The sequence below is a fragment of the Colobus angolensis genome, unplaced genomic scaffold (assembly GCF_000951035.1).
Source record: "Colobus angolensis palliatus isolate OR3802 unplaced genomic scaffold, Cang.pa_1.0 Scaffold13, whole genome shotgun sequence".
NCBI lineage: Eukaryota > Metazoa > Chordata > Mammalia > Primates > Cercopithecidae > Colobus > Colobus angolensis.
Genome location: NW_012114252.1, coordinates 21537983 through 21557876, shown reverse-complemented (window position 1 = coordinate 21557876; position 19894 = coordinate 21537983). Strand labels below are relative to the sequence as shown.

The 19894-nt window shown below is 44.2% G+C and overlaps 1 long non-coding RNA gene across 1 annotated transcript; it reads right to left on the bottom strand.

Moving 5' to 3' along the window:
• Positions 1 to 1251: 1251 nt before the first annotated feature.
• Positions 1252 to 19456, bottom strand: LOC105505910. Its single transcript, XR_001000841.1, has 2 exons — positions 19371 to 19456; positions 1252 to 2532 (listed from the first exon to the last, which is right to left on the bottom strand). It is a non-coding gene; the product is annotated as an uncharacterized LOC105505910 (long non-coding RNA).
• Between the last annotated feature and the right edge of the window lie 438 nt (positions 19457 to 19894).

The window sequence follows — 19894 nt, the reverse complement described above, 5'->3', positions numbered from 1 at the left end:
GGACCTACTTGTGCACATCTCATCTCCCTCATTTAGACATAAGCTCCCTAACTGCAGGGCCCACAGATGTCTCACATTAAATAGTCAGCAACTGTGCACTAAATGACCTAACCCACTTAGGTCACCAAATCCACTCATCTCGGAGTAAGGGAAAGAAAGAACCTTAGCTGAAAGGGTCATAGAAGACTTTTGAGGTAGTTCTGGTATTTTCCAGATGAGAAAACAGGGACTCAGAGAGCTGAAATGTCGTGTCCACAACTGCACTGCCTGTGGATTTTACCAACCTGCACCGACCTCTGAGGACTGCATCAACCAGGCTTCTCTGCTCTCTGGCTTCTGGTGGGGTTGAGCCAACAGGGGGCCCTGGCAGGAAGCAGGGGCCTAGAGTGGTAGATGCTGGTGCTGGCTCACAGGGGGCTGTGTGGGTCTCACTCTGTCACACTGGTGGCTTGAAAGCCCTGGTGTATGTACTTACGGCACAGAAATCAGCAAACAGTACGTGCCAGGGCCCCCCTTGCAGACAGCCAGGTGTTAAACATTTACCAACACACCACTGGTGGAAGACCGTGGCTCCTGTCAGGCAGCCTGTCCTGTAACTACAGCTCTCACTGGCTGAAGTAACCCTGCTTCCCCCCACCTTTCCCTCCCGGGCCAGAGAGAGTTAACGACTTTTCAGTCATTAATCCATCTCTTCTAGATTGTCCTTCTTCCTGCCCTCACTTCATAAATAGTCTCATAAACCACCTCTGTTCAGTGTGCCATCTATCTGTTTCCTGCCTGGCACCTAACCTGGAGAGCTTCCTGGTGGCATCTAAAATTAGAACACAATGTAATAGCAAACGACTGGAAACAATCTAGAGGACAGATTAAAAGAATTCTAATGCTTCCACAGACTATCACCACTACCAAACGGCCTTTAAAAAAGGGGCAGCTTTATATCCTGATATGTTACAATCTCCAAGTTATGTTTGGCGGGGTAGGGAACATGGGGAACACTGTGCATAATTTCTACCTTTTGTGTTTTAAAAAAAAAGAAGCAAGAAGAAAATGTATGTAGGTGTTTAGAAATGCATGGAGCTATCTCTGTAAGCATATGCCAGACACTTAACAAGAGTTCTCTATGGGGAAACGGAATTGGGCATGGAGGACAGGAGAACAAGGGAAATTTGCTTTTCTCTCTCTACTTATTGTACCGTTTGAATGTTTTCCCATGTGCAAGTATTATTAAATACATTAGAGAAGATGACGATGACCACTCCCAATCCATTATTCTTCCCCTCAGGCCAGCGTGACTTCCCCATCACAAAACAGTCCTCAGACAGCTGGGCTGCCAGTATACTGGGGTCTTTGTAGGGCAGATCTCCACCGTGTCATGCCGAGATGCAGTGGTAGGTTTGAAATCCTAAGTTCACCTTCTAAAAGTCTGCTTAGCATTCAATGGTTCATGTAATTTTTAATTACGTGGTAGTCACTGCTTTATTCTAATTAAATTGCAGCTGTCTTCTGATCAGGAATTATGCTCTTCCACAGCACTCTGGGCTCATTCCACAGTCAATAATGTTAAATGGAGTGAAAATGTAGGTCAGTGGAGCTAACTTGGAAGTCTCCAGGACAGCTCTTTTTCCAAATCCATTGGAAAACATGAAGCAACAGGCAGAAATGCCAAGGATTCGACTGTTAAATATCAGATAAGTAAGCTGCTCCCCCAAAAAGTCTTTAGCATACTAAGCAAGTCATTTCCTGGAAGAAATTTAAACCTTTTATAAAGCATGTTTCTCTTTTGCATTCCTTCTTCAAGAAATCCCAAAGCCCAACTCTAAATGAAATGCTGCAGCCATCTGGGAACAAACAAATTGTTTTCCATGAGTATGGAACTGGCCAGATTATAAAGGGTAGTAATAGATACAAGTGCACAAAGCCTCCCATTCCCAACCTAAATTCAGATATGCCAGAGACATGAAATGTCAAAGAGAGACCAACAAGACTACAGAGCTTCAACTGACTCATGCATCCCCTGAGGCTTGGTTCTCACAAACTCCAAAAGCACATTTTAAAATCCCTCAGAGTTGGTGGCAACAGTTCCAAACTCATACCAATGCCAAAAATGGATAACAAAATATTTAAAGATAAAACTTCATCAGATAACCCAGAATACATTTCTCCATTGAGTCGTATTTTGTTCTCCCAGTACTGTTAGATGAAAACGCAGCAGTTGTATCTTAATTGTTGAGTGAGAGTGAGCTGGGAAACAGCACGTGCCCTGCCACCCCTCAAGGTCAGGCTGCAGCAATGCAGACCCCCAGGAAGTCAGTGCAGCAGGGATGGGCACGGTTGACTTCTCACCACTTCCATCGGCAGCCGCCATTCCATGTGCCCTTAAAGGATCTGGGTACAAGAAAACGGAGAGCATTACAGATTCGTAAGACAATTCAAGTTGAGTCTTGTGGTCGAAGATTGTTGTTCCCACTTGTTCACATGGAATAATTATCTTTTTTTATTTCACTTTCATGCTTGTGACCTAATGGAAACAGACTGTAAATGATGGCATGGCATTCTGTGAATCGGAGCTGCTCATTGCTTTCTTGTTAAGCTCCCTTGCTCTATTGTTTCCGACCCTTTGGCATATTCCCTCTCCCACTGAATGTACTTCAGCATGGTTGGTGATTATTTTCTTATTGCCCATTGTTAAAGACACCTATGGAGAAGGCTGTGGTCTCTGACGGAAATGTGCTAGTGAATCCAAGGTGGGTACTGGCTGTGTAGTCGTTGTCTGGGTGAGTTTCGAAACGAGGCAAGGTCATGTCCACCCTCAGCACAAGCAGTCTGCTCTCTGCTGGGATGCTGCCTCCTGTATCTACTCTCTGCCTCACCAATAACCCAACACCCTACCCTTGACCGAGGCACCGCGGTGAGAGTGGCAGCTCCTGTCCTGTAGTCTCGAGTGCTCCTCCGCTGCTCATATTTGTGTTCTCAGAAGTCTAGGGTTTTTTCTGGCGGCCCTGCGTTTGTTTGCTTCCACTACTCAGATTTGCTTCTGAAGTGTCCTCCTGCCGTCCAGCTCCACACACAGTGAAGCCAGGGGGCAACAGTGGGAGCTCCACAGTCCTGCACTGCTTTGTTCCTGGCCCTTCCCACTCAAGAGTCTTTGGTTTGAAGCTGTGTTTAATGCAAGTTCAAGTCTCAGAGCCATCTAACAGAAGACTGAACCCAACCACCTAGGAAGAAATCTGTTTTCATCCACGTGTTAACTTGTGGGGGATTTGAAGGCAGGCAAAGAGGCAGGCTCATTTTCGAGAGGAGATGGTAAAGCAGGAGGGAGCCATTCACTCAGAGGAAGGAAGTGAAATAAGGATACTGGAAACAGCTGAGGGCATCCACGGTGAAGCACATCTCTCTATAAACAGCACTTGGGCCTGCCCTTGAGAGAGAGGCAAGAGGATAGGAAGAGAGGGCAGGAAGCATTGGCCAAGGACACTCGTGGGCTATAAAAGCCTCTTGCATGAAAGATGGGCCAGTTGGGACTTTCATATTATCTGTGAGTAATAAAAAGGTGACAAAAAGATCATTATCACCCAAAACTCAAGTATCAGCAGTGTGGGCTGAAATAAACAGGGCCATAGCTGTGAATAAGATGTGTAGCAATCTGTACTTGGGAAATGCATTTTTTAAAAACCACTTAAAAACACTGATCTTCATTACTTAAAGATAAGGCTGCTAATGTATACACAAGAATTCTATTTGGTTCATGTTACTATCATGATTTATAATTTGCCTATAATGTCACTCCTCCACTCAAAACCATTAAAAGCTCCCCATTTCACGCAGGAAAAGCCAAAGTCCTTTAGAGAACAAGAAGACAAGCCACTGACAGGTAGGAGAAATTTGCAAAACACATCTATAATTTGTATTCTGAATATACAAAGAACTGTTAAAACTCATGAAGAAAACAACTTAGTTTTTAAAATGGGCACAAGATCTGAAAAAAAAAAAAAAAACCAACAAAGATACACAAATGGTAAATAAGCACATGAAAAGATGTCCAACATCATATATTATGAAGGAAATGTAAATTAAAACAAGGAGATGCCGTTGCTTACCTATTAGAATGGCCAAAATCCACAAGACTGTCAACACCAAATGCTGGCAAGAATGTGGAGCAATGGAACTCGCATTCATTGCTGGTGGGAATGCAAAATGGTGCAGCCACTAGAAGGCAGTTGGGCAGTCTCCTACAAAGCTAAATGTAGGCTTACCATATGATCCACCAGTTGTGCTCCTTGGTATTATATTTACCCACATGGGGCTCAAACGTACATCCACACAAAAACCTGCAGGCATTTGTTTATTGCAACTATCTTCACAATTGCCAACACTTGGAAGCAACCAAGATGTACTTCAATCGGTGAATGGAGAAAAAACAGTGGTATATCATACAATGGGATTATTCGGTGATAGAAAGAAATGGGCTATCAATCCATAACAAAAATATGGAGGAACCTTAAATGCATATTGCTAAGTGAAAGAAGCCGATCAGAAAGGCTACAGAATATGTGGTTCTAACTATCTGACATTCTGGAAAAGACAAAACTTTTGGAGCTCCAAGGCAGCTGAACACATAGAGGTTGCTGGAGGGGGCACACCCAGGGAGGGCATGGAAGCTGCGCGACCTTTACCCCATAGCTCACACTACATGTCTCTTCATCTGTAGCCTTTGCAATATTCTTATAATAAACCAGTAAATGTAAATTTTAAAAAAAAATGGAGACAGTAAAAAGATCAACAGTTGCCGGGGTTGAGGCAAGGGAGGTATGACTAGACGGAATAAAGAGGACTTCAGGGCAGTGAAACTACTCTGCATGTTATTATACAGTGGCTACATGTCATTATACACTTGTCAAAACCCATAGAAGATACAACACACAGTGAACCCTAAAGGAAATTGTGAACTTTAGTCAATAATAAAGTATCAGTATCAGCTCATCAATTTAACAGGTGCATCATACTAATGTAGGGTGTTAATGGGGGAAAGTGGGTGGGCTGAAAGGAGTGTATAGCAACTCAGTACTGTTTGCTCAGTTCTTCTGCAAACCTAAAACTGCTCTAAAAAAGAAGATCTAGGCTGGGTGTGGTGGCTCATGCCTAGACCTTATATGTAATTCCAGCATTTTGGGAGGCCAAAGCAGGAGAACCGCTTGAAGCCAGGAATTCAAGATCAGCTGGGGCCACATAGCAAGACCCTTTGTCTACAAAAAACTTAAAAATTAGCTGGGCATGGTGATGTATGCTGTAGTCCCAGCTACTCGGGAGGATCACTGGAGCCCAGGAGTTCAAGTCTGCAGTGAGCTGTCATCTGCCACTGCACTCCCTCCTGGGCAACAGACATCAAGTAAACAAAGACAAAAGCAAAAAAAAAAAAAAAAAAAAAAGGTTAATAATAAAAAAGGCCAAGTCCTTATGGCCAAGCAGGTACTACGCAATTGCTCCCTTGTTCCCTCCTTGACCTCATCAGTCAGCTACCACCCTCCCTACTCTCATTGGCCTCTGCTGTTCTGGAACTTGCCAGGCAGACTTCTACCCCAGGACCTCGCACTAGCTGTTCCCTCTGCCTGCAACACCATCCTCCCAGATCTTCACCTCACTCCTTTCTTCGCTCCCATTCATCAAGTCTCTGTTCACGTCACTTCTCAGTAACACCCCCCTGACGACCCGATGTAAACCTGCACCACCGCCCTAGGTGCTGGCACTTCCCACCTGCCACCTGCTGTTTTCCTCCATAACACATATCACTGGTAAATGTACTCTCTCACTGATTTCTGTGTGGTGTTTACAGAATCTCTCCCTGCACTATACAATACACACTCCAGCTGCAGCGTATTTGGTCTGTTTGGATGACGGTTGTATCTTAGCAGATGGCATATACAGACAGGCATTTGGTATATTATTTGTGAATTAATGAACGAAGGACCTGCGCCTGTGACACTCTAACAAATCACTTGATTATGGCTACCAAAAGTGAAGTTGAGTGACGCTGACATGGCAAAAAGTAAAATACCAAAAAGTAATATAATTGGTCTAGTGTGAGAATTGGATGTTTAAGACAGGAACTATCCCAAATAACACTTGGAAATATGATCACTGTAGACAAAATGATAGAAATAAATGAAATATTGTCTTGTCTTAGTTTTTACCTTAAAAGCTTCACCCCTCCCTATTGAGACTGATGGCCACATTCTGTTGCCACCGGCTCTGCCTGCAGCCAGCTGCCTGTGGGCTGCCCAGCTCTCTCCCAGGACTGCCCACCTGCAGGCCCACGGCTCAGTTTCCTCTGTGCATGGGCATTGGTTGAGCCAGTGCTGCCCGGAGCAAGCTCTGGTTACAGCTCCTGCCTCCCTATCGCTAAGGAAAATCGCAGGCCCCAAACTGGGTTTCCCCCTAAGCAGCTGGCCCGCTCCCGCAGCCCACATCAGGCCCCTGTCCACCGCCAGTGCTCCATGCAGGCACCCGCAAGAGCCACAGGTTTCACAGAGTGGCCTTCATTCTTCTACCAAGGGGGACAAAAGAAGCTCTGAAGGCCTCCTGTGATTCTGACAGTTCAGAGATGAGACAGACGGAGACATAGACACAGAGAGGGAGAGACGGAGAGCTAGAGGATGTCACAGATACAGAGAGACAAAACAGGGAGCAACAGAGTCACAGAGAGACACACAGAGAGACACAAGGAACCAGGGCGGGAAGGGAAGAATCCTGCTGTCGTTCCCATGCTGTCTGCTGTCCTGCAGTGTGTACCGCCCTCGGCAGCCCTTGCTTTCTGAGGCCTGTTTTCTCTCTGTTGTCCACACTGAGCCCCTCCCTTGACGAGTCCTTGATCAAGTTCACTAATCAATCGTCCGCCATCTCTACTGTACCTTTGAGCCCATCCAGTGAGTTTGATTTCCATTATTCTATTCAGTTCTATACTTTTCATTTCCTTTTCATAAGTTTTATTTCTTTGCTGAGATGTTCCATTGTTTCATTTGTTTCCAGAGAATCTGTCATGGCTTTTTAAGACCTTTTCATGATGGCTGCTTGGAAATCCTTGTCAGGTGATTCCAGCGCCATTCATGAAAGCAGCCACAGTCACCAAAGGCTTCAGCAAAGCCACCAGCAAATGAACCGTCTAGAAAAGGAGCTTCTGTGCCAGCTGGAGTCGGTTCTCCAGACCCAGCTCTTTCTCTACATGATCCAGTATTTTCTCCTATGGCCAGACTTGGGGGTGGGGTGTTGTCAAAATTGTCATCATTTTCTCCATATTCAGTTTTTACAAATGGACCCTCAGTTGGCCACTGAATTGCAAAGCATATGCTGGACTGAAATTGAGCAATGTGTCTGGTTTTGCCTAAAGGACAGTGCGAGCTGTGCAGGCTGCTTCAGACCTTCAGAGAACAAGGGCATCCCCAATTTAAGGACGGCAAAACCCACCAACCCTTCGAGTCAGAAAGAGGCTACGGCTCAGCTGAACTCCACAACATGATCTCGGCTCACTGCAATCTCCGCCTCCTAGGTTCAAGCATATGCTTGTTCTCCTGCCTCAGCCTCCCGAGTAGCTGGGATTACAGGCATGTGCCACCATGCCCAGCTAATTTTGTATTTTTAGTAGAGATGGGGTTTCTCCATGTTGGTCAGGCTGGTCTCGAACTCCCGATCTTAAGTGATCCGCCTGCCCCAGACTCTCAAAGTGCTGGGATTACAGGCATGAGCCACTGTGCCTGGCCCCAGCTGTGTTTTTGAACTGGCAACCCAGACTCTTCCCTGAGGCTGCCCTTAGCTCCCACAACCAGGCCACATGGTTGATTTACTCTTCTTTAAAAGCCTCGGTATTAAAAAGCATCTTTACCTAAAACAGTGTGACTTTGTCTTCTGGTCATTTTCTGTGACTCAATATCTTATTCAGCTATAGTTCTTCCCAACCCTAATTTGAATATTTCACTGATGTCTCCATACATGCCTCAATTTAAGTAACATATTTCATCAAATCTTGTACAAACCTCCTGAGCTTCACCTCTTAATGGAGATTGTTTCTCTTCTGTTGTATGGAAAAAATACATTCTTTTTTATTTTAAAAAGTTATGCACAGAAATAAATGGAATTCCAATTTTTCAGATAAATTCCGAGTCCCCTTCCAACCCAAGCAGGATGTATTTTCTGTCTCTCTGCCTCCATGTTGAAATACTCCACAAGCCCACAAGGAAGCAGCACTCGGGGTCTGCTCTGTCTTGAACTAAGGAGACACGAGTTAGGAAACCTGTTAGGGATGAGGATGGGGAGGGCACACCAAGGTGAGCAAGCAGCCTGTGCCACCCATGGAAAAAACACCCAGGTGAGCATACCGTGGCCTCCTGTCTGCTTCACAGGTCATGCACACCATCTGGCTGGTCCAGGTCATGGTGCTGCTGGGCTAATGAGCTCAGTGGCCTAGGTCAGTGATTCTCAGTCGTGGCCCCAGGACCAGCAGCACCAGCACTGCCTGAGAACTTGTTAGAAAAGCAGATTCTCTGCCCCACTCCAGTTCTACCAAATCAGGAACTCTGGGGGTGTCCAGCACTCGATTTCCACAGGTCGTTGGGCATTCTCACATACACCCAAATTTACAAACCATATAACCATCTAGACAAAAGAAAAAAAAGGATGGAAGAACCATCTTCCTTGAAAACAACTTGGAAAGACATGTACTGCCAATTCTGATGTCGGTGACATTGCTAACATTTCCATATGTGACGGACAAAAGTTCGTGTTGAGTAGCTCTGCCACTTTTGGCTATAAAAGGAGGAAAACCAAACCAACCCAGATATTTTCAGCCCATAAGCTGAAACGTATGTACGTATGTGCACGCATATACACGTGTGTATCGACGTGTATAGATATGCACGTGTTCATGTATGCTTATGTGTGTGTATGTATATGTCTGCATATATGCATATCCATGTGTATAGGCATATGTGTTTATAGATATGTGCAAATAGAGGTGTGTATATACTGTATGTATATACGTATGTATGTATGCATTATATACGTGTGTACGTATGCACGTGCATGTGTATATAGCATGTATATATGTGTATATATGCATGTGTGTATATACATGTGTGTATATGTATGCATGTGTATAAATATGTATGCATATACGTGTGTATATACATGTGTATAGATGCATATGTGTATATGCGTAGATGTGTATACTTATGTGTGTACATGTATGTGTGTGTGTATATCATTCTCCCTTCCCTCAATATCCCTACCCCTATTCCCAATAACACTCTGTACCCACCTTCCTCTCAAAAAAAAGGATTAAAAAGAAAAAAGTAAGTGGTGAGTTTACTTCTCCCACACATGGAGACAGAACTGAATTGTTCATGTTTTAATGCTTTGAATTAGAAAAATAATTCCCCAGGATACTACTTACATTTACTGCAGTTATTTAGGAACTATATTCCCAATAAGCACCACTGGATTTGCTTCATCTCCGTCCATTCAGCATGATATGTAACATGCTGTGAGCATTTTCCAAAGGGAAAGAAAAAGCAAATCCCAGGAGAGACACAAGTGTATTCATAAAATTCTCACACAAATAGTCCTCAATTTGCACCTGAACTTTCTAAAACTTACACATTGACATCCCTAAAATGCCTTAATGATATCAAATCTAGACTTTCAGATGTCACCTGCAAAACACAGACTCAGCAGAGAGCAGCTGGTTTTGGCAGTGTCCCCATCCTGACCTCAGAAGCCATTCACTATCAAATGAATCAAAGGGGAAATATTAAACACCTGACATCAATACATTTCTAAGCTGGAGATGAAAGTCTTAGACGTTTTCAGAGTAACAAACAACTGTTCAGGCTAAACGCAACACTTACTGGCCTTAAACCACCAGATGCATCCATCAGGAAGGAAAAGAACACACTTTAAAACGTGGGACAGGAAAGAAAAAATATCAGACATTCTCCCCTAAAGCTGTTGAAAGGGGTACAGTTTGCTAGAGCTTCCTTTATCAAGAAAAACATGCTGACCCTCACTGAAGATCACTTCCTCTTAACCAAACATTCAAGAAAATTAATGAGTGTCCTAATCTCCCGCTCACTTCCCTGACAATCACTACAGGTGCATGCACCCTTCCATGGGTGGGTTTCCACGGGGCCCACCATCCACCCCCTCACTGAGTCCACTGCTCTCTCATACTCCACAACTCTATTCCAACATTTCCACTACCCTCGGCAACTGCCAGGCTCTCTGCCAGCCCCCTCTTCAGTCCTGGGCATGGCCCCAGTTGCTCCAGTGTGTGGGCTCTGGGTATGTGCTGGCTGGTTGTCCTAGAACAGCTAGGAATAGCACCCTCCTTCCCACCCAGCACAGGCCAAAGCCGACAGACAATCTTCTGAATTGCACTCACCTGACCTCTCAGAAACACACCGGCACCCTCGGCCCCTGACCTCAGGTCACTGCCCATCTCCTGACTAATGGCCTCCAACCACCCTGCCTTAGTCTCTCTCTTCAGGTTCATCGGTTATTCATCTCCACCTTTCCCAAGGCCCTCGGCCTTCTCACGTTTGCACTTTACCTGCCCTGTAAGAAACCTCACAAGTCCTTCAGCTTCAGTTCATATCTCTGTACTACAAGTCCCACGTGTATGCTTCAGTCCAGGGGGCCTCTAAGCTCCAACAGCTCCATGAGGATGCCTCCGAGGACACACCCAACCCTGAATCCATTCCTGATCTCCTTGCCCCAAACCTAAGTAAGCCTCACCCAGGCCTCCAGCACAGACGACCACCCCATCTATCCTGCTGTGCAACCAGAAACCCAGGAGTCACTCCAAGCACTGTCCCCCGTCCACCCGCCGCCGCGCCCTCCTGGGCTCCCTCGGTGCCATCCCCGTCTCCTTGTCAGCACTGCCTCTGCTCCAGCCCTGGCTCCCACAGCTCTCCATGGGCAACTGTGAGACTTTCATAACCATCCTCACCTCCTCCGTCCTGGGCTCATTTCATCTCCACGCTATGGCTACAGTATTGTTTTCAAAACACAGAACTGATCGTATCATTCTCCCCTTAAAAATTTGAAAAGTATCAAAACCTTTACACACTAATGGCCCACCGGCCCTGTGCTGCATGGCTCTGGCTGACTCTCCACGTCCCCTCGGTTCCAGCACTACCTGTCCACGCCTTTCCTCGCCACTCCCAACAAAGCAGGCCTCCGCTTGCCCCAGGCCTCAAAGGGCCCCTCTGTCTAGGGGTGCATGCCCCTCCTATTATGACAGCTATGCATCAGTCAGAGGGCAACTCAAATGCCACTCCTTGAGGACAGCCTTCCCCAAACCGCCCTGGGCCCCCATCTGCCAAGGGGCATAGTTTCTTCTGCTGCATGTTTGGAAATCTGTCTCTTGCCTTCAGAGCATGTAGCTCACGTGTGACACAATCAGTTCATGTAATTCTCATGTTATTCTCCCCTACTAAATAGCATGCGAGTCTATCTCTGCGAATCATCAAATCTCCAGTTCCTAGCACTATCCTTGGAACATAGTAAAGATTTGATGAGAAAATAAACAAGTAAATCAGTAAATGAGCTGTCAATAAATCCCTTCCCCTATATAAAACATAATTACACAATTTATCATTGCACATTAAAATTCTATGCATTTTCTAAATTCACGATTAGTTCAAAAGTAGGGGACAGCAAATAAAATGAATTAAAGCTCCATTACACTCAACAAAAACGTAATTATGCTCAGGGTAAAGACTGTCATGTGCCGTGTTGAGGTATCACTGACATACAATAAACTGCTCATATGTAAACTGTGCACTTTGGTAAGTTTCGACATAGTGCAACCTGATGGAACTGTCACAAGAGGCAAGGTAATGACCCTGCCCCTCACGCAGAGGTCTCCTTGAGCTACTCCACAATCACCTTCTCCTACCCCAGCTATTGTCCCCAAGCGAGCACTGATTTACTTTCTGTCACTAGAAATCTTCTATAAATGGAATCATATATTAAGTACTTTCTTATCTGGCTTCTTTTATTCAGCATAATTTTGAGAATCATCCATGTCATGGAATATTCCTTTTTATTGCTGAGCCATGTTCCATTACAAGAATATGCCACAATCTGTTTGTCTATTCATCACCTGTAAAATCTCTGCATTATTTCCAGTTTGTGGCTATTAAAAATACAGCTGCTATGAACACTTGTGTGCAAGGCATGGTACGGCCGTATCGCTTCCATTTTCTCGGACAGATATCTCGAAGTAGAATAGCTGAAACATTTGGTAGATGTATGTTTACTCTTTTAAGAAACTGATGAACTGTTTTCTGAAGCAGTTGTACAATTTTACCTTCCCACTGTCCGTGCACGAGAGGGCTGGTTCCCTCTCATACATGCTAATACTTAGGAGGATCACTCTGTTAGATTCCAGCCGTGATGATAGGTGTGTAGTGGCATCTATCTCCTTGCAGATTTCATTTTCACTTCCCTAATGACTGATAATGTTGAGCTTCCTTTTGAGTGCTTATTTGGCATCTGTACATATTTTGTGGTGAGATGTCTATTCAAATCATTTGCCCATTTTTAAAATTAGGCTATTATTAAGTTTTGAGAGTTCTTTATAAATTCTAGCTACAAATCCTTAAACAGACATGTGATTTGCAAATATTTTCTTCCAATATATAGACTGTCTTTTCAATCTCTTAACAGTGTCTTTCAAGTAACAGAAGTTCTTTTTGTTTTGATTAAGTCCAATTTGTCCAGTCTTTCTTGTATGGAATCATTTCTTCTATGGATCATGTTTTTGGTGTCATATATAAGAAATATTTGCCTAGTCCAAAGTCACAAATGTTTTCTCTTATATTTTCTTCTAGGAGTTTTTTTTAGTTTTAGGCTTTACATTTAGATCTATGATTTTTAGTTAATTTTTGTATACTGAGAGGTATAGATCAAAGTTTATCTTTAAAAATGCGAATATCTACTTGTTCCAGTATCATTTATTGAAAAGAGTGTCCTTTGGACAGCCAAGTGTCTCGGCGCCTTTGTTGAAAATCAGTTGTCTGTGTCTTGAAGGATCTAATTCTAAGTCTATTCTGTTCTGTTGATCTATTTCTCTATCTTTATAGCAACGTCCTGCTGACTCTATTACCGTTGCTTTATGAAAACCCTGGAAAGCAAGTCCTCCAATTTTCTTCTTCCATTTCAAAGTTGTTTCTAGGCCCTTTGCCTTTCTATAGACACTTTAGAATCATTTATCAATTTCTACCAAAAAAATTATGGGATTTTGATTGTGACTCTGTGGAATCTATAGATCAATATGAATAGAACAGCTTAATAGCAAGACTTCTGACCCAGAATGCTATGTATAGCCCCATTTATTTAGATCTTTAATTTCACTCAGCAATATATGTTGCTGAGAGTGTACATGTTTTTCTTACCTTTTGTCAGATTTATCCCTAAGCATTTGTCTTTTCTTTCATTTCTTTGCTATTGTAAATGGTATTTCAAATTTCAATTTCTGATCGTTGGTTGCTAATATATAGAAATACAACTGATTTTGTATATTAACCCTTCAACCTTGCTAAACTGACTTACTAGTTTTTTGTTTGTTTGTTTGTTTGAGATACAGTCTCGCTCTGTCACCCGGGCTGGAGTGAAGTGGCGCGGTGCAGTCTTGGCTCACTGCAACCTCCAACTCCCAGGTTCAGGCAATTCTCCTGCCTCAGCCCCCTGAGTAGCTGGGATTACAAGTGTGAGCCACCACATCCAGCTGACTTACTAGTTCTACTAGCTATTATGTAGATCCTATCCAATTTTCTACGTAGACAATCATATAGTCTACACATAAAGACAGTTTTACTTCTTCCTTTTCAATCTGGATGGCTTTGGTTTCTTTTAGTTGCTTGATTGTACTAGCTGAGACTGCCAGTGTAAGGTTGAACAGAAGTGGTAAGAGTGAACACCCCTGCCTTGTTCCTGATCTTAGGGGGAAAGCTTTCAGTCTTTCACCATTGACCCTCACATTGGCTGTAGGTTTTCATGGATGCCCCTTATCATGTTGAGGAAGTTTCCTTCTAATCCTAGGTCACCGGGAGTGTTTATCAAGAGCTTACATTGGCTTGGATTGGACTGAATGCTTTTTCTGCCATCCATTGAGAAAATCCTCTGGATTTTTCTTTTTTAGTTTGTTAATATCATGAATTGTATTGATTGATTTTTATTTCCTGGGATAAATGCTTCTCGGTTATGATATTTTACCTTTTACATGTAATGCTAAAATTGATTTGCTAAATTTTTTTGAAGGTTTGCATCTGTGTTCATAAGGGTTATTGGCCTATAGTCTTTTCTTATAACGTTTTTGTCAGGTTTTGTTATCAGGATAATGCTTACCACTTGGAATGAGTTGAGAAGTACACCCTCATTAATTAATCTTTCTTTCTTTCCTTCCTTCCTTTTTTATGCGCCCCCCCGCCCCCCGAGACAGATTCTCACTCTGGTGCCCAGGCTGGAGTGTAGTGGTGTGATCATGGCTCGCTGCAGCCTCAACTTCCCAGGCTCAGGTGATCCTCCCACCTCAGCCTCCTAAGTAGTTGAGACCACAGGCACATCTACTAATTTTTAAAATTTTTTGTAGTGATGATGGTCTCACTATGTTGCCCAGGCTGGTCTCGAACTCCTGGCCTCAAGCAATCCTCCCTCCTAAAATGTTGGGATTACAGATATGAGCCACTGCACCTGGCCCAATTTTAATTTTCTAGAAGAGTCTGTGTAAAATTACTATTTTTTTTTTTTTCTTAAAAGCTTGGTAGAATTTACCAGTGAAGCTATCTGGCTGGAATTTTCTTTATGAGAAGAATTTTATCTACAAATGTATTTCTGTAATAGATGTAGGGTTATTAAGGTTATCAACATCTTCTTTAGTGAGCTTCGTGTCTTCCAAGAAAGTTATCCATTTCATCTAAGTTGTAGAAATTGTTGGCATAACAATGTTTTAATATCTACTTATTATCTTGCGATATCTGTAAGATCCATGGTGATTCCTTACATAGTTATTTCTGTCTTTTCCCTGTTTTTCCTAATCAGTCCACAAACAGGTTTATCAATTTTATTGATTCTTCTCAAATAACCAGCTTTCAGTTTTGTTTGTTCTTTCTAGTAATTTTCTAACCTCCATTCTGTTCTTTATTATTCTCTTTCTCCTACTACTTCATTTGAGTTTAATTTGCCCTTATTTTTCTCGTTTTTTAAGGTGGAAGCTCCATTACAGGCAACAAAAGATTTAACTAGGTGCAGGGTGAGTGGGTGAGCGGTGTCTTGCTCCCAGAATCTCATTTGAGCAATTCATAAACAGTGTGCTTACGACTCCAGGTTATTTGTGTGAAGTACCAACCTTGGATAGCTGATTTGGTAATTACTCAGATTCAATCGAGGGAAATGCACTTGCTCAGAAGTGCCATAAATGAACTTTTATTTTTCTCCGTTTGTCATCAATTGATAAAGTCTGAAAGACATTCCATTCTAGTCTCTTATCATGGAAAATTATGGCTTCTATGGCACTTTCTGGAAGTTTAACCTTTGTCACAAGTCACAAGCATTTGACCATATTCTATTTAGTTAAAGCCTACTTTCTTTCTTTCTTTCTTTTTCTTTTTGAGATGGAGTCTCACTCAGCCACCCAGGCTGGAGTGCAGTGGCTCAATCTCGGCTCACTGCAACCACCACCTACTGGATTCAAGCGATTCTCCCATCTCAGTCTCCCAAGTAGCTGGGATTACAGGCACCCGCCATCACGCCCGGCTAATTTTTGTATTTTAGTAGAGACGGGGTTTCACCGTGTTGGCCAGGCTGGACTTGAGTTCCTGACCTCAGGTGACCCACCCACCTTGGCCTCCCAAAGTGCTAGGATTATAGGCGTGAGCCACTGCACCCAGCCTTAAAGCCTATTTTCAAAAGAAACAAAAATGCTTAACAAACAGGGACGACTATAACCAGAAAATGTGTTTCCACCAGAAGAAATCTGTCACCAGCACCAGTGCTTTATGAGATCAATGAGACAGACCCAGGTCTTAAGGCACTTTCCCAAGCACCAGAGGAAGCCTCAATGACATTGCTCAAGGTACACAGAGGCCTGGACCGATTCCATGTGGGCAGGTGAGGCTCTCCCTCCTCCTGAGGAGCCCAACAGACACAATCAGAACCAGGAATATTCTCTGGGTCTCCCAATTGCCTATCAAAATCACTACAGCATTCTTCCTTAAAGAGAATTACAAAGCCACAATCTTTTGGCATGTGTTCAGAAAGCAACAGGCTTTTTCAGAAAATCTGTATTCCTAGCAAAAGACATCTGAAAAATCTGCTAACTGCAAATGGGTACTTCAAAGTCCCTTATGAACTTAAACGACTTTAAGGACAGGCCATTGGTGAAAATCCTGGCATAGGAACTTAGTAGTGAGACACTCAGAATTGACGGAGAAAAGCCATCACTGGCCATAATATTTACAAATAATCAAAACCAGACCACTTTAAAGGCATTGCTAAGAGATCACACAGTCAGAACAAGGCTTCACGGCGAGAGACCACGCAAATCCAAACACACTTGGAGAAGTGGATGCCCATTTCAGACAAAAGCAATTTAATATAAACTGGACGAGGCTTATATTTCTTCTATATACACTTTTTGGGATTCTGAATTATATGTAGCTTCTATAAAGAAAAGATGGGACAACCATCAGTCGCTTAAAAAAAAAAACTGCTCCAAGTGTAATAATAAAGTTATGCACAAAATACCAAGCAACAGGAAAAAAAGAACATTTCAAATAACCAGCTTTCAGTTTTGTTTTCTCTAGCAATTTTAAAGTACTCAGAAGAAGAGATACGAAACCCAGGGCGTAGGACATGGATATTCATTCATATATTCTCGCTCTCTCTCTTTCTCTCATAATGGAAAGATTCCAGGTCCAAAGCAGTACAGTAAAATGATTTCAGCCTCACTTCTCTTGAAAAAAGAAAATCCCTCCAAAACAGCCAGGAGAACAAGAAACACAAGCATCATCTTCAATAAAACTAGAAGACACCTGGTTGGGCACACTGGCTCACACCTGTAATCCCAGCACTTTGGGAGGCTGAGGGAGGCAGATCACTTGAGGTTAGGAGTTTGAGACCAGCCTGGCCAACATGGTGAAACCTTGTCTCTACTAAAAATACAAAAATTAGCCAGGCATGGTGGCACACACCTGTAGCCTCAGCTACTCCAGAGGCAGAGGCAAGAAAATCACTTGAACCCGGGAGGCGGAGGTTGCAGTGAGCTGAGATCGTGCCATTGGACTCCAGCTTGGGTGACAGAGTGAGATTCTGTCTAAAAAACAAGACAAAACAAAACAAAAAAACTAGAAGACACCTATCCCCATGCCACCATTACAAAGGCAGGGAGCAGACGGAGGATGGGCGAGGCTGCAGCAGAGACTAGGAAGGTCCCATTCCAGTAGGCAGTGGCAACTGCACGCTCCCAGGTGGTTGACAAGCCACCTGTCTGAGAGTCAGACACAGGCCTAGGGGCCCCAGTCCCATCACAGCTGGCTACCCCTCTTGCCATCCTTGCAGGGGTACGAGGCTTATTCTCTGGGGAAAAGTGAACCAAAGAGGCTAGAACTTGGGGAGGGCCAGCATGGACAGGAGCCAAGGTGAGGATGGATGCTGTTCTGACACGCGGCAGGTGAAGGAGTCTCTGGAGAGACTCATGGCTGCTGGAGAAGAGACCAACAGGTCCAGACTTCTGGGCATCGCCAGGCTGCCTCGCGGCGAGACCTACCTGTCCCTGGACCCCGGCAGTCACACAGGACTTCCTGGTCATTTTGAGGGCCTCACGCTTGAAAGATCATCTGATGTTTGCGTAAAATCTCCAACATGGAAAAAAAATTACACAAGAGGACTCAGAGGAAACAGAGACAGTGACTGCAGGGAAGGAATCACCCTTCAAGGAAACTGTAATGAATGTTCACAGGAAGAGAGGAATCATCCCAGAGGCAGGAAGGGACTGACTGAAAGGGAAGAAATGGAGAGAAACCAGGTAACAAGGAAAAAGCACTCTTAGAAATTAAAACAAAATAGCCAAAGTAGAGTCAAAATAAAAAACGTTAGTAGAAAACTTGGAAGATAAAGTCAAGGAAATGTCTTTAAAAAGGAGAAGAAAGATACAAGTGAAAAGGTCAGCAAATGAGAGACTCAACCCAGGAGGCCTGGGGGCAGCCCACCAGCCAACAACGGCCAGTTACCAGCCGCTCTGGAGCTCTGTTTCCTAATCTGAAAATGGGGGCAATCCTGTCACGACCTCCCTTATAGGGTGGAGAGGAGAGTGAAATCCATTATTATGGGCAAAGTCCTTAGAACAGTGCCTGGCATACAGTATGCACTCAATAGATACTATCTCTGATTAGTCTTAATCAGATTTCTAAAAAATGAGAATAGAGAAGATACTAGAGAGGAAATTATCAAGAAAATAAAGGATATAGAGGGTATTTTAAACCAAGGTACAAGCACTCTTGTGATTGGGATGGAATGTATGTATGTATGTCGGCCTGCCCCCTAGTTAAGAATGGCATGGGTATGTGTGTGTGTGTGTGTGATTTGTTATCTCTGGCCATGGTAAACCTCAGTGACTGGCTCGGGTCAACCTGGCCCAGGCCTGCTGGTGCAGCTGTGTCTGCTCTGGGCAGGGCAGGCAGCTTGCTGGCCCTGGCTGGGCTCTCTTCAGTGTTTGAGGTTGGCTGGCTGTGGATATAGGTCCGGGATGGCCTAGGCAGGGACAACTGAGTTCTCCTCCATTTGTGTGACCAGCACCCAAGCCCTGGGGTCTCCTCGGGGGTAGACACAGGGCCTGAGAGAGTGCAGAAAAGTGCAAGCCTTTCCAAGGCCTGGGTTAGGAACTGACACTGGTCACTTCTGCCACAGTCCATTGGCCAAAACAAGTCATAGCTTAGATTCACGAAGTGAGGAAGAAGACTCCCACCTCTTGATGGAAGCACTACAAGGTCACTTTGCCCGGGGCACGGGAGGGTTGGAGAATTGGGGCCACTTCTGTCATCTACTCCAACCCTGCTCCACTCTGTTCTGTGTCCTGGGAGGCTGACCTCTCTACATAGTATCCCAGGGCTGCCTCCCAGCACAGGCCTTGGAGCCATTCGCTTAGACTACAGTGTGACTGGTTCTCCCAAGACTGGGCAGTACACAGCTTACACAACCACATGCAGGTGCCCTCAGCGAAGCTGTCTGCAAAAGGAGGCGTCTGGGCTGGATGACTCTACATTCCTTCATCCTGAGAACTCACAAATACTTTATACCCAAGATCCTAGCATTTCTCTTCTGACCTGCCTGAAGAGGTGGTGTGGCTAGCATCCATGCGTGTACTTCCATGCGTGTGATGTGGGTCACTAGCATGTGCATAATAGGAACCTGGTAAAGGGGCTGATTAAATGAATTCACATACATGTGTTTGAAATACATTGTGCACACATTCCATTTCATTTCCCCTCACCCCCTCACCTTGAGACCCCAGCAAACATGACACCATCCTGCAAAAACGGGGTTAAGAACCACCAGTCTGGTTCACCAAACCTCAAAAGTTCAAAGCTAAAGTTAGAAATATAAAAACATCAGGAGATTAATTCTCCTAACCTAACTTGACAGAACTGATATAGGAGGGAGAAGTCAGAAGCTGTGGGCCCAGGGGTAGCCCCAAAGCCCTCTCTCTGCAGACACCGGGTGGGGCGGGCTGGCCCTTACTTCCCACCTGTGACTCCCGGCCCTGCTGATGCATGAAACTTTATATAAGCGAAACCTGAGTCCACCCACTCAGCCCTCCGGCTCCCCAGCCAGCAGCTGTGTGCATTCA